This window comes from Pongo pygmaeus, chromosome 6 (assembly GCF_028885625.2).
Source record: "Pongo pygmaeus isolate AG05252 chromosome 6, NHGRI_mPonPyg2-v2.0_pri, whole genome shotgun sequence".
In the NCBI taxonomy this organism is placed as follows: Eukaryota; Metazoa; Chordata; class Mammalia; order Primates; family Hominidae; genus Pongo; species Pongo pygmaeus.
This window is the reverse complement of record NC_072379.2, coordinates 25,441,189-25,453,802: the sequence shown is the minus strand read 5'-3', so window position 1 is coordinate 25,453,802 and position 12,614 is coordinate 25,441,189.

Genomic DNA, 12,614 nt, shown 5'->3' with positions numbered 1-12,614 from the left:
GGCAGTATGGCCATTTTCACGATATTGATTCTTCCTACCCATGAGCATGGAATGTTCTTCCATTTGTTTGTATCCTTTTTTATTTCCTTGAGCAGTGGTTTGTAGTTCTCATTGAAGAGGTCCTTCACATCCCTTGTAAGTTGGATTCCTAGGTATTTTATTCTCTTTGAAGCAATTGTGAATGGGAGTTCACTCATGATTTGGCTCTCTGTTTGTCTGTTATTGGTGTATAAGAATGCTTGTGATTTTTGTACATTGATTTTGTATCCTGAGACTTTGCTGAAGTTGCTTATCAGCTTGAGGAGATTTTGGGCTGAGACAATGGGGTTTTCTAGATATACAATCATGTCATCTGCAAAAAGGGACAATTTGACTTCCTCTTTTCCTAATTGAATACCCTTTATTTCCTTCTCCTGCCTGATTGCCCTGGCCAGAATTTCCAACACTATGTTGAATAAGAGTGGTGAGAGAGGGCATCCCTGTCTTGTGCTGGTTTTCAAAGGGAATGCTTCCAGTTTTTGCCCATTCAGTATGATATTGACTGTGGGTTTGTCATATATAGCTCTTATTATTTTGAGATACATCCCATCAATACCTAATTTATTGAGAGTTTTTAGCATGAAGGGCTGTTGAATTTTGTCAAAGGCCTTTTTGGCATCTATTGAGATAATCACGTGGTTTTTGTCTTTGGTTCTGTTTATATGCTGGATTACATTTATTGATTTGCATATATTGAACCAGCCTTGCATCCCAGGGATGAAGCCCACTTGATCATGGTGGATAAGCTTTTTGATGTGCTGCTGGATTCAGTTTGCCAGTATTTTATTGAGGATTTTTGCATTGATGTTCATCAAGGATATTGGTCTAAAATTCTCCTTTTTGGTTGTATCTCTGCCAGGCTTTGGAATCAGGATAATGCTGGCTTCATAAAATGAGTTAGGGAGTGTTCCCTCTTTTTCTATTGATTGGAATAGTTTCAGAAGGAATGGTACCAGCTCCTCTTTGTACCTCTGGTAGAATTCAGCTGTGAATCCATCTGTTCCTGGACTTTTTTTGGTTGGTAAGCTATTGATTATTGCCTCAATTTCAGAGCCTGTTATTGTTCTATTCAGAGATTCAACTTCTTCCTGGTTTAGTCTTGGGAGGATGTATGTGTCAAGGAATTTATCCATTTCTTCTAGATTTTCTAGTTTATTTGCGTAGAGGTGTTTATAGTATTCTCTGATGATAGTTTGTATTTCTGTGGGACCGGTGGTGATATCCCCTTTATCATTTTTTATTGCGTCTATTTGATTCTTCTCTCTTTTCTTCTTTATTAGTCTTGCTAGCAGTCTATCAATTTTGTTGATCTTTTCAAAACACCAGCTCCTGGATTCATTAATTTTTTGAAGGGTTTTTTGTGTCTCTGTTTCCTTCAGTTCTGCTCTGATCTTAGTTATTTCTTACCTTCTGCTAGCTTTTGAATGTATTTGCTCTTGCTTTTCTAGTTCTTTTAATTGTGATGTTAGGGTGTCAATTTTAGATCTTTCCTGCTTTCACTTGTGGGCATTTAGTGCTATAAATTTCCCTCTACACACTGGTTTGAATGTGTCCCAGAGATTCTGGTATGTTGTGTCTTTGTTCTCGTTGGTTTCAAAGAACATCTTTATTTCTGCCTTCATTTCATTGTTTACCCAGTAGTCATTCAGGAGCAGGTTGTTCAGTTTCCATGTAGTTGAGCGGTTTTGAGTGAGTTTCTTAATCCTGAGTTCTAGTTTGATTGCACTGTGGTCTGAGAGACAGTTTGTTATAATTTCTGTTCTTTTACATTCGCTGAGGAGTGCTTTACTTCCAACTATGTGGTCAATTTTGGAATAGGTGTGGTGTGGTGCTGAAAAGAATGTATATTCTGTTGATTTGGGGTGGAGAGTTCTGTAGATGTCTATTAGGTCTGCTTGGTGCAGAGCTGAGTTCAATTCCTGGGTATCCTTGTTAACTTTCTGTCTCGTTGATCTGTCTAATGTTGACAGTGGGGTGTTAAAATCTCCCATTATTATTGTGTGGGAGTCTAAGTCTCTTTGTAGGTCACTAAGGACTTGCTTTATGAATCTGGGTGCTCCTGTATTGGGTGTATATATATTAGGATAGTTAGCTCTTCTTGTTGAATTGATCCCTTTACCATTATGTAATGGCCTTCTTTGTCTCTTTTGATCTTTGTTGGTTTAAAGTCTGTTTTATCAGAGACTAGGATTGCAACCCTTGCCTTTTTTTGTTTTCCATTTGCTTGGTAGGTTTTCCTCCATCCCTTTATTTTGAGCCTATGTATGTCTCTGCACATGAGATGGGTTTCCTGAATACAGCACACTGATGGGTCTTGAGTCTTTATCCAATTTGCCAGTCTCTGTCTTTTAATTGGAGCATTTAGCCCATTTACATTTAAGGTTAGTATTGTTATGTGTGAATTTGATCCTGTCATTATGATGTTAGCTGGTTACTTTGCTCATTAGTTGATGCAGTTTCTTCCTAGCCTCGATGGTCTTTACAATTTGGCATGTTTTTGCAGTGGCCAGTACCGGTTGTTCCTTTCCATGTTTAGTGCTTCCTTCAGGAGCTCTTTTAGGGCAGGCCTGGTGGTGACAAAATCTCTCAGCATTTGCTTGTCTGTAAAGTATTTTATTTCTCCTTCACTTATGAAGCTTAGTTTGGCTGGATATGAAATTCTGGGTTGAAAATTCTGTTCTTTAAGAATGTTGAATGTTGGTCCCCACTCTCTTCTGGCTTGTAGAGTTTCTGCCAAGAGATCAGCTGTTAGTCTGATGGGCTTCCCTTTGATGGTAACCTGACCTTTCTCTCTGGCTGCCCTTAACATTTTTTCCTTCATTTCAACTTTGGCGAATCTGACAATTATGTGTCTTGGAGTTGCTCTTCTCGAGGAGTATCTTTGTGACATTCTCTGTATTTCCTGAATGTGAATGTTGGCCTACCTTGCTAGATTGGGGAAGTTCTCCTGGATAATATCCTGCAGAGTGTTTTCCAACTTGTTTCCATTCTCCCCGTCACTTTCAGGTACACCAATCATACGCAGATTTGGTCTTTTTCACATAGTCCCATATTTCTTGGAGGCTTTGTTCATTTCTTTTTATTCTTTTTTCTCTAAACTTCTCTTCTCACTTCATTTCATTCATTTTATCTTCCATCACTGATACCCTTTCTTCCAGTTGATCGCATCGGCTACTGAGGCTTCTGCATTTGTCACATAGCTCTCGTGCCTTGGTTTTCAGCTCCATCAGGTCCTTTAAGGACTTCTCTGCATTGGTTATTCTAGTTATCCATTCGTCTAATTTTTTTTCAAAGCTTTTAACTTCTTTGCCATTGGTTCGAATTTCCTTCTGTAGCTCAGAGTAGTTTGATCGTCTGAAGCCTTCTTCTCTCAACTCGTCAAAGTCATTCTCCCTCCAGCTTTGTTCCATTGCTGGTGAGGAGCTGTGTTCCTTTGGAGGAGGAGAGGCACTCTGATTTTTAGAGTTTCCAGTTTTTCTGCTCTCTTTTTTTCCCATCTTTGTGGTTTTATCTACCTTTGGTCTTTGATGATGGTGATGTACAGATGGGTTTTTGGTGTGGATGTCCTTTCTGTTTGTTAGTTTTCCTTCTAACAGACAGGACCCTCAGCTGCAGGTTTGTTGGAGTTTGCTAGAGGTCCACTCCAGATCCTGTTTGCCTAGGTATCAGCAGCAGTGGCTGCAGAACAGCGGATATTGGTGAATCGCAAATACTGCTGCCTGATGATTCCTCTGGAAGTTTTGTCTCAGAGGAGTACCTGGCTGTGTGAGGTGTCAGTCTGCCCCTACTGGGGGTGTGCCTCCCAGTTAGGCTACTCGGGGGTCAGGGACCCACTTGAGGAGGCAGTCTGCCTATTCTCAGATCTCAAGCTGCGTGCTGGGAGAACCACTATTCTCTTCAAAGCTGTCAGAGAGGGACATTTAAGTCTGCAGAGTTTACTGCTGTCTTTTTGTTTGTCTGTGCCCTGCCCCCAGAGGTAGAGCCTACAGAGGCAGGCAGGCCTCCTTGAGCTGTGGTGGGCTCCACCCAGTTCGAGCTTCCCAGCCGCTTTGTTTACCTAATCAAACAACTAACTCGGCAATGGCGGGCACCCCTCCTCCAGCCTCACTGCCGCCTTGCAGTTTGATCTCAGACTGCTGTGCTAGCAATGAGCAAGACTCCGTGGGCATAGGACCCTCTGAGCCAGGTGCGGGTTATAATCTCCTGGTGTGCAGTTTTTAAGCCTGTTGAAAAAGCACAGTATTAGGGTGGGAGTGACCCAATTTTCCAGGTGCCATCTGTCACCCCTTTCTTTGACTAGGAAAGGAAATTCCCTGACCCCTTGCACTTCATCACCTCACCCTGCTTTGGCTCGTACATAGTGCGCTGCACCCACTGTCCTGCACCTACTCTCTGGCACTCCCCAGTGAGATGAACTTGGTACCTCAGTTGGAAATGCAGAAATCACCCATCTTCTGTGTCACTCATGCTGGGAGCTGTAGACTGGAGCTATTCCTATTCTGCCATCTTGGCTCCTTCCCCATAATTATTCTTAAGAACTATAACCTCAAAGTAGCTTCCAACACATTTTGCATTTTGCAGGGGATCAATATATTAAATCAACAGGCTAAACAATGTAAAAGTAGCCACTGATTAAGGGAATCTCATTTAGGTCATTCTGATATAAAGAAAAGGGGACATCCTGGCACTTATGGGGCTTGTGAGTAAAGCCCAAAGAAGTTCACATGAAATCTCTTGAGAACCCCCCAATATAGGTATGCTTTCCTATTTTCAGGATGAGAACATTAAAGGATAATTCACATAGGCTAGGTGGAAAAAATGCTGAAGAATAAAAAAAGGGCAGAAGTTCTTGGTGTACTAAGTCGAAAAATATAGTTCCGAAAATATTTACTGAAAGAACAAAGACAACCTTTTAGAAAACTGTTCGGTGACCACAATAATTGTGGGAAGACTGCCTTGATCAAAGAGGAAGCAAAGTCATAAGAAGGAAATGGAAGAGGTGAAGGGTTTAACAGAATGAGATGCAGATTTAACAAGCCGAGACAAATAAGAAGAAAGAGAAATTAACAGAAGAAATCAAGGAAGCTGATATACAGTATTAAAATTAAAAAAACACAGTGACATGGAAGACAAACTTGAGAAGGTCTCAGAGTTCAGGAGAAAAAAACTAATAGATAAAAGCCAGAAGAATTAGACAGATATGGAGAAAACTTTAGAATGATAGGGATTTCTGAGGAAAGAAACAAGACAAATGGAACAAAATAAAAAATGTATGTTTAAGGAATCTATATGATCTGAAAAACTGAATTTAAAGATTGAAATGGTTTGTTATATTACAGGTAAAACTCAAACACACACACACACACACACACACACTCACTCATATTTTAGCAATAAAAAAAATTCCAAGAATTAAAATAAGTCACACAGGCCCAGTGTGGTGGCTTATGCCTGTAATCCCAGTGCTTTGGGAGGCTGAGGCAGGAGGGTAGCTTGAGCCCAGGAGGTGGAGACCAGCCTAGGTAATGTGGTGAGACCCCCATCGTCTCTACAAAAAATGAAAAAATTAACCAGGCATGGTGGCGCATGCCTAGTATTCCCAGCTACTCAGGAGGCAGAGGCAGAGGAACACTTAAGCCCAGGATTTTGCAAACATCTAGAAATATCTAGGCAGGAAAATAATGTTTCACCACAGGACAGCAAAATATCAGGTTGGCTTCAGACTTCTACTCCTTAATATGAAATGCTGAAAGGGATGGAATAATGTCCCCCAGGTTTTACAGAAAAGGTGTTTAGATCCATGGATTTTTTTTTTTTTTTTTGAGATGGAGTCTTGCTCTCCCAGGCTGGAGTGCAGTGGCGCGATCTCGGCTCACTGCAAGCTCCTCCTCCTGGGTTCATGCCATTCTCCTGCCTCAGCCTCCCAAGTAGCTGGGACTACAGGTGCCTGCCACCACACCTGGCTAATTTTTTTGTAGTTTTAGTAGAGACGGGGTTTCACCGTGTTAGCCAGGATGGTCTTGATCTCCTGACCTTGTGATCCACCTGCCTCGGCCTCCCAAAGTGCTGGGATTAGAGGCATGAGCCACTATGTCCGGCCAGATGCATGGATTTTAAACTGGCCTGAATTTGTATTTGTGGTTGAAGGTAGAAGCAAAATATTATAGAACATGTAAGGATCTAGGAAATTTACCAACTACTTGCTTTTTGTGGGAAAAAAAATCGTTTTAGAAGACATTGTCTAATTGACCTAGAGCTACATTAATATTATGAACTCATAAAAATCAGTGCTCTGACACTCTTTGTATAAAAAATGATCCCTAGTCAGATGCAGTGGCTCATTCCTGTAATTTCAGAGCTTTGGGAGGCTGAAGTGAAAGGACTGCTTGAGGCCAGGAGTTGGAGGCCAGCTGGGGAAACATAGCAAGACCCCTGTCCCTCCAAAATAACAATAAAAATTAGTCCAGCATGATGGTGTGTGCCTGTAGTTCCAGCTACTTGGGAGGCTGAGGTAGGAGGATTGCTACAGCCTTTGAGGCTGTAGTGAGCTATGATTGCACTACTGCACTCCAGCCTGGGCAACACAGTGAGACCCTGTCTCAAGAAAAATGATTCTGGAGCTTCTGCCTCATCCTCCATCCAGGCTGCTGGCCTAGGGGCCCATCTCAGCTCTGCAGAAGGCCCACTGATATAGTTTGGCTCTGTGTCTCCACCCAAATCTCACCTTGAATTGTAATAATCCCCATGGGTCAAAGGCAACACCAGGCAGAGTTAACTGAATCTTGGAGGCTGTTTTCCTGATGCTGTTCTTGTGATAGTGAGTGAGTTCTCATGAGATCTGATCGTTTTATAAGGGACTTCCCCCTTTGCTTAGCATCCATTCTCTCTCCTGCCACCCTGTGAAGAAGTGCCTTCCTACATGATTGTAAGTTTCATTTTTATATACAAAGCATGTCAGAGCACTGACTTTTACGAGTTCATAATATTGATTTAGCTCTAGGTCAATTAGAGAATGTCTTCCAAAACCATGTTTTTTTCCCACAAAGAGCAAGTAGTTGGTAAGTTTCCTAGGTCCTTACATGTTCTATAATATTTTTCTTCTACCCTCAACCATAAGTAAAAACTTAGCCAAGTTTAAAATCCATGGATCTAAACATCTTAGGCCTCCCCAGCAATGCAGAACTGTGAGTCAATTAAACCTCTTTTCTTTATAAATTACCCAGTCTCAGGTATGTCTTTATAGCACCATGAGAATGGACTAATATACCCACTTTGCTCTGTCATGCCCCTGGGCAGCCCATTTGGCTCTCTACTGCATATCCTTACTACCCCGGAACCCAGGACAGCTCAGGAGAGCCAAATCTCAGGGTGTTTCCCTGTCTGATACTCTGCAACCAGATTCATGTGACTGCACCCCAAGACGGTGCTGGGGAAACATGAGAGGCAAGACTCAGAGGTAGAGTCATAGATGAGAAATGTAGGCTGGGGGTCTCCTTTGCACTCTGTAATACCTTCATTTATCCATATATCTGCCTGCTGTAGCACCTTCATTTATCTGTATGGCTGCCCTTCTCAGGCTGGAGAGAGGAAAATTGGCACATCTATATTAGAGGGTGAGATTTTCCCTTTCCTCTTTCTAGCAATAAGTCTCTTAAATAAAAATCTGCAATCTAAATGACAAAAATAGTTGGCTTGGGTTGTGTTAGGGTAGGGGAGATTATGAGATTTAGACAAACCTTTCTTCAGAACATACTTCAGATTGCAAGATATTGTCCGATGCAGAATCCCATTATTGAATTTCAAAAGCTGAATTTTACTTCAGTTTTCCTATGCTTTCTTTTGATAATAAACTCCCTTCAGACTGATAGAGTTTATTACAGGCTGATTAGGGCTGACTAGGATGAGGGAAGTTTACAGAGAAAAGCAACATGTTACTATGTTACCTTTAGATTAGAGGACCCTAATATTTATATATTTTATCTAACATGTATGTTACATGTAAATATACAAAATTTAACAAGTTATGTATAATGATTATTTCTAGTATATAGTAATAGTAGTATACTGTTTTTTCTTTATATTAGCCAGATATGTTATTTTTCTAAGTTCACTATAATGCATATGCATTTCTTCTATAATAAAAGCACAGTAAGTATTGCTTACAAATGTTGTAAAAGCAAGAAGTTTAGGAACTTACAATTGCCAAAGCAGATAATACATAACAAAATTCAAAATGGCAATAATGGCCAGGCGTGGTGGCTCATGCCTGTAATCCCAGTACTTTGAGAGGCCAAAGTGGGAGAATCACTTCAACTGAGGAGTTTGAGACCAGCCTGAGCAACATGGGGAAATCCCATCTCTACAAAAAATACAAAAATTAGCCAGGTGTGGTGGTGCGCAGCTATAGTCCCAGCTACTGGGGAGGCTGAGGTGGGAGGACCACTTGAGCCCAGGAGGCCAAGGCTGGAGTGAGCCAAGATCATGCCACTGCACTCCAGCCAGGGCAATGGAGGCAGACCGTGTCTCAAAAAAAAAAAAAATGGCAGTAATAACTTGTAGGACAGAATTGTGAGACATAATATATTAACAAATTTATATAAATAAGAGTCAAAATATAAGTTTCTTTAAAAAACCCATATGTTGGGAAGCCAAGGGGAGCAGATTGCCTGAGCTCAGGAGTTCAAGACCACCCTGGGCAACATGGCAAAACCCCATCTCTACTGAAATGCAAAAAAAAAAAAAAAAAAAATGTAGCTGGACGTGGTGGTGCATGCCTGTAGTCCCAGCTGCTTGGGAGGCTGAGGTAGGAGAATCGTTTGAACCTGGGAGGCAGAGGTTGCAGTGAGCAGAGATTGCGCCATTGCACTCCAGCCTGGGAGACAGTGAGACTCCATCTCAAAAACAAAACAAAATAAACAAACAAAAACCCATATGTGTTTTTAACTTTTAAATAGTCAGAATGTTCAGATGGAAAAATCCACTCACTTGTTCATATGTTGCTATGACTGGTCAGGGGACTTATACAAACATGTTAAATAATACAGGTGGCATACTTGATGTAAATGGTCATTGTTTTGCCCATAGGTACAGTCTTTCTTTAAGTTGACCTCATTGTCTGTTTCTTTCTTCTTACTGAGGGCTGATTCTGGAAGGAAAAAGCTAGAATTCTGTTCCAAAGTCTGGCTTTTATCACTGTTTTTCTTTCTCTTCAAAGGAGAAGAATGGAAGGACGTTACAAAACAAGAGCCATAGCTTGTTGGAGAAGATGAATTACCAAGTGAGGAATCAAATCAGGGCCACCGATGGTGCCCTAAATCATAAGAGTGGGCTGTCAAGGGAAACCCCATAGGAGATTTAGGACTTGGCACCACCTATCCATCTCATCCAGGATGCATTTAGTAGACTTATGTGCTCAAGTGATATTTGGGGGCATGGATCTCTTGGGGCTCTTATCAAAAGCTTCTGTGACTAATTAGAAAGGAATCCATCCCCCTGCCTTTCTCTGGAGCTGTGTGAATACTGTGAGGTGCTAGAAATGAATGTCTACATTTGTGTCATTCCAACTCCATCCCAAATGTTTGGAGTAAGAGCCGGCTGTCTGTGTACTTCTCCATCTTTCTCTTGGAACTAACAGTTAAGCAGTACATCAACAGTTCCGTTCCTAAAAAATTCTGGATTATGAAAATAGGAATGACATTTCATGTCAGGGAGAGTGCCAAGGTGTCATTGACTAATAATCCCCCCTCACTAAATTCCCGTATGGAAAGACCAGATCACCGAGCTGGTTCTTTCTTCCTGTTTTCAAGGATTACCACCTGAGCACTGGTGCTTAGGAAAGAAAAGGCTCCACATGTTTTAGGATGGAATTTTCTAGAATCGCCTGGTTCTCTCTGGCACATGTTTTAGGATGGAATTTTCTAGAATCGCCTGGTTTTCTCTCGGGCACTTTCACCATCTCGGTTTGGTATCTCTCTTCAATTGAAGTTGGCTTTCTGCTGGCAGCTCTTGTTTGGTCCTCTCCTGATTTCAGGACATTCTGTTAAATCTCTTCTTCAGCCAATTCCCAAGTGTCATCCATCAACAGTTTGAACTCAGGCAGGCATGTGAAGCTAGCACCCAGCAAAGTGGTTTGGAAAGTGATGATGTTAGGCAGAGTGTGGGTAATTTTCAAACCAAAGCAGCTGAATTCAGTCAAGCAACCAAGCAGTTTGTAACTGGTTGGTTGTGATCCAACTGCAGGAAGAGTTGATATCTTTCAAAGCCATCTGTGTATATAGACACAGCGTTACTTTCCATAAGCTGACATCCTTATCATCATTCCTCTTAATCGACACATTAATACTTCTTACCCCTTAGATTTTTTTCATGCTTGATGGTATATTTCATTAGGGAACTGATTTATTCAAGACACACTATTCCTCTGGTAAACCTGATTTCATCTATAAAAGAGGTTCTTTGAGCAAGATAGAATTTTATAAGCACAAGCAATTTCAGTTGCAATGTCCTTCTAAGTCTGGAAACTGGAAATATAATTTGCAGTGAGCTCCATCTTCTTCAATTTGTCCTCCTCCTTTTCTTCCTCCTCCTCTCTCTTTCATTTTCCTTCAGGCTCTCAGCACATCACATTGTTAATCTAGATTCCAGAGGCTAAGCATTTCTAGGAATGGGGAAAGAACATGAATCACCTCTTTCCCTCCTTTTTCTGCTCTAATTTTAAATATGTGAATCATAATCCTAGGAAAATATGCTGGGCAAAGAAAGGAAATATGTAGGGAAAGAGGGGGGAAACACACACCTGGTCCAATTTCCAGCCAGCTTCTGCAAGGCAGCCAAGAGATAGGCTAAGAACCTAAGACAATGTCTGACAGGTTGCTATTTTGAGCTTGCTTTCCTCAAAAATATTTTTGGGCCCAAAATATTGCAGCACCTACCTGCCATGTGAAATTGTAAAAGAAGACTCAGAGAAGGCAAAAAAGAGTGTCTAGTCACTCTTTTTCTAGTAAAAGGATGACTTCTGATCTTGTCAATCTATTTTGCAGCTCATAAAAGTTGTTGATTTAAATAATCTATGACAAGACTCCATGGGTTCAGTTTGCAGAGAACAATTTGCTAGCTGGATTTTTCACTAGATTCAATTGAAATTTTTTTTTTTTTTTTTTTTTTTTTTTTTTTTTTTTTTTTTTTTTTTTTTAGAGACAGGGTCTTGCTATGTTCCCCAGGCTGGTCTCAAACTCCTGGCCTCAAGCAATCCTCCTGTCTCAGCCTCTAAAAGTGCTGAGATTAGAGTGTGAACCACTGCACCCGGACACTATGTTCAATTTTAGTGACTTGTCACAGTGGACATTAATGTCTTACTTTTATTTCTCTGCTTACGACTTGCCTGGGCCATTTATGTTTTTGGATCCCTCAGCAGAGCTGTCCTGTTTGCTTTAATGCAACAGTCCCCAACCCTTTTGGCACCAGGGACCAGTTTCACGGAAAACAATTTTTCCGCGGACAGTGGGGGTGAAGGGGATGGTTTTGGGATGATTCAAGTGCATTACGTAGATTGTGCGCTTTGTTTCTATTATTATTACATTGTAATATACAATGAAATAATTCTACAACTTGCCATCATGTAGAATCAGTGGGAACCCTGAGCTCATTTTCCTGCAACTAGATGGTCCCATCTGGGGGTGATGGGAGACAGTGACAGATAATCAGGCATTAGATTCTCGTAAGGAGCATGCAACCTAGATCCCTCACATGCACACTTCACAACACGGTTCCCGCTCCTATGAGAATCTAATGCCGCCACTGATGTGACAGGAGGCAGAGCTCAGGCGGGAATGTGAGTGATAGGGGTCGGCTGTATGGTACAGGTGAAGCTTCGCTCAGCTGCCTGTGGCTCACCTTCTGCTGTGAAGCCCGGTTCCTAACAGGCCATAGACCAGTACCAGTACTGGTGCCAGTCTGTGGCCCAAGGGTTGGGGACCCCTGCTCTTATGGGCTTGCTTCCTAGGTCACAACCTGGTCAGAGAAGACAGTTGTACTTCTGGCTTTCTACCTCCCAGAATGCTGGGAACCCACACCTTCTACACTCCTTTCTTCTCCTTGGCAGGTCCCAGGTGGTTCAAGCTTTGACACTTCTTGATAGTCATTGATGTTTTCTTGAGTTGTCCACAGCGCAGCTGCCTGGGTCATAGACCACTGACCTTGACTTCCTTCATTGCTCAAGGAGTGCTACAACTCCTCTGTTAGACTCTCCGAATAGAGGCCCTGGTCCTTTTGCTTCTTTGTAACTCCCACTCTCCTGGAACAAATTCCATCAGGGCTGCTAGAAAAAGGCTCACAGAGCCACCATCTCCCTCTTGGAGGGCCAGGTCTTGCTGCTTCTGCAAGGTAAGAAGCTCTGGGGTATGTGGGAACACCTCATTCCCAGTTAAAGAGAGAGAATACACTTTGGGAGGCTGAGGCAGGCGGATCAGGAGGTCAGGAGATCGAGACCATCCTGGCTAACATGGTGAAATCCCATCTCTACTAAAAATACAAAAAAATTAGCCGGCATGGTGGCAGGTGCCTATAGTCCCAGCTAT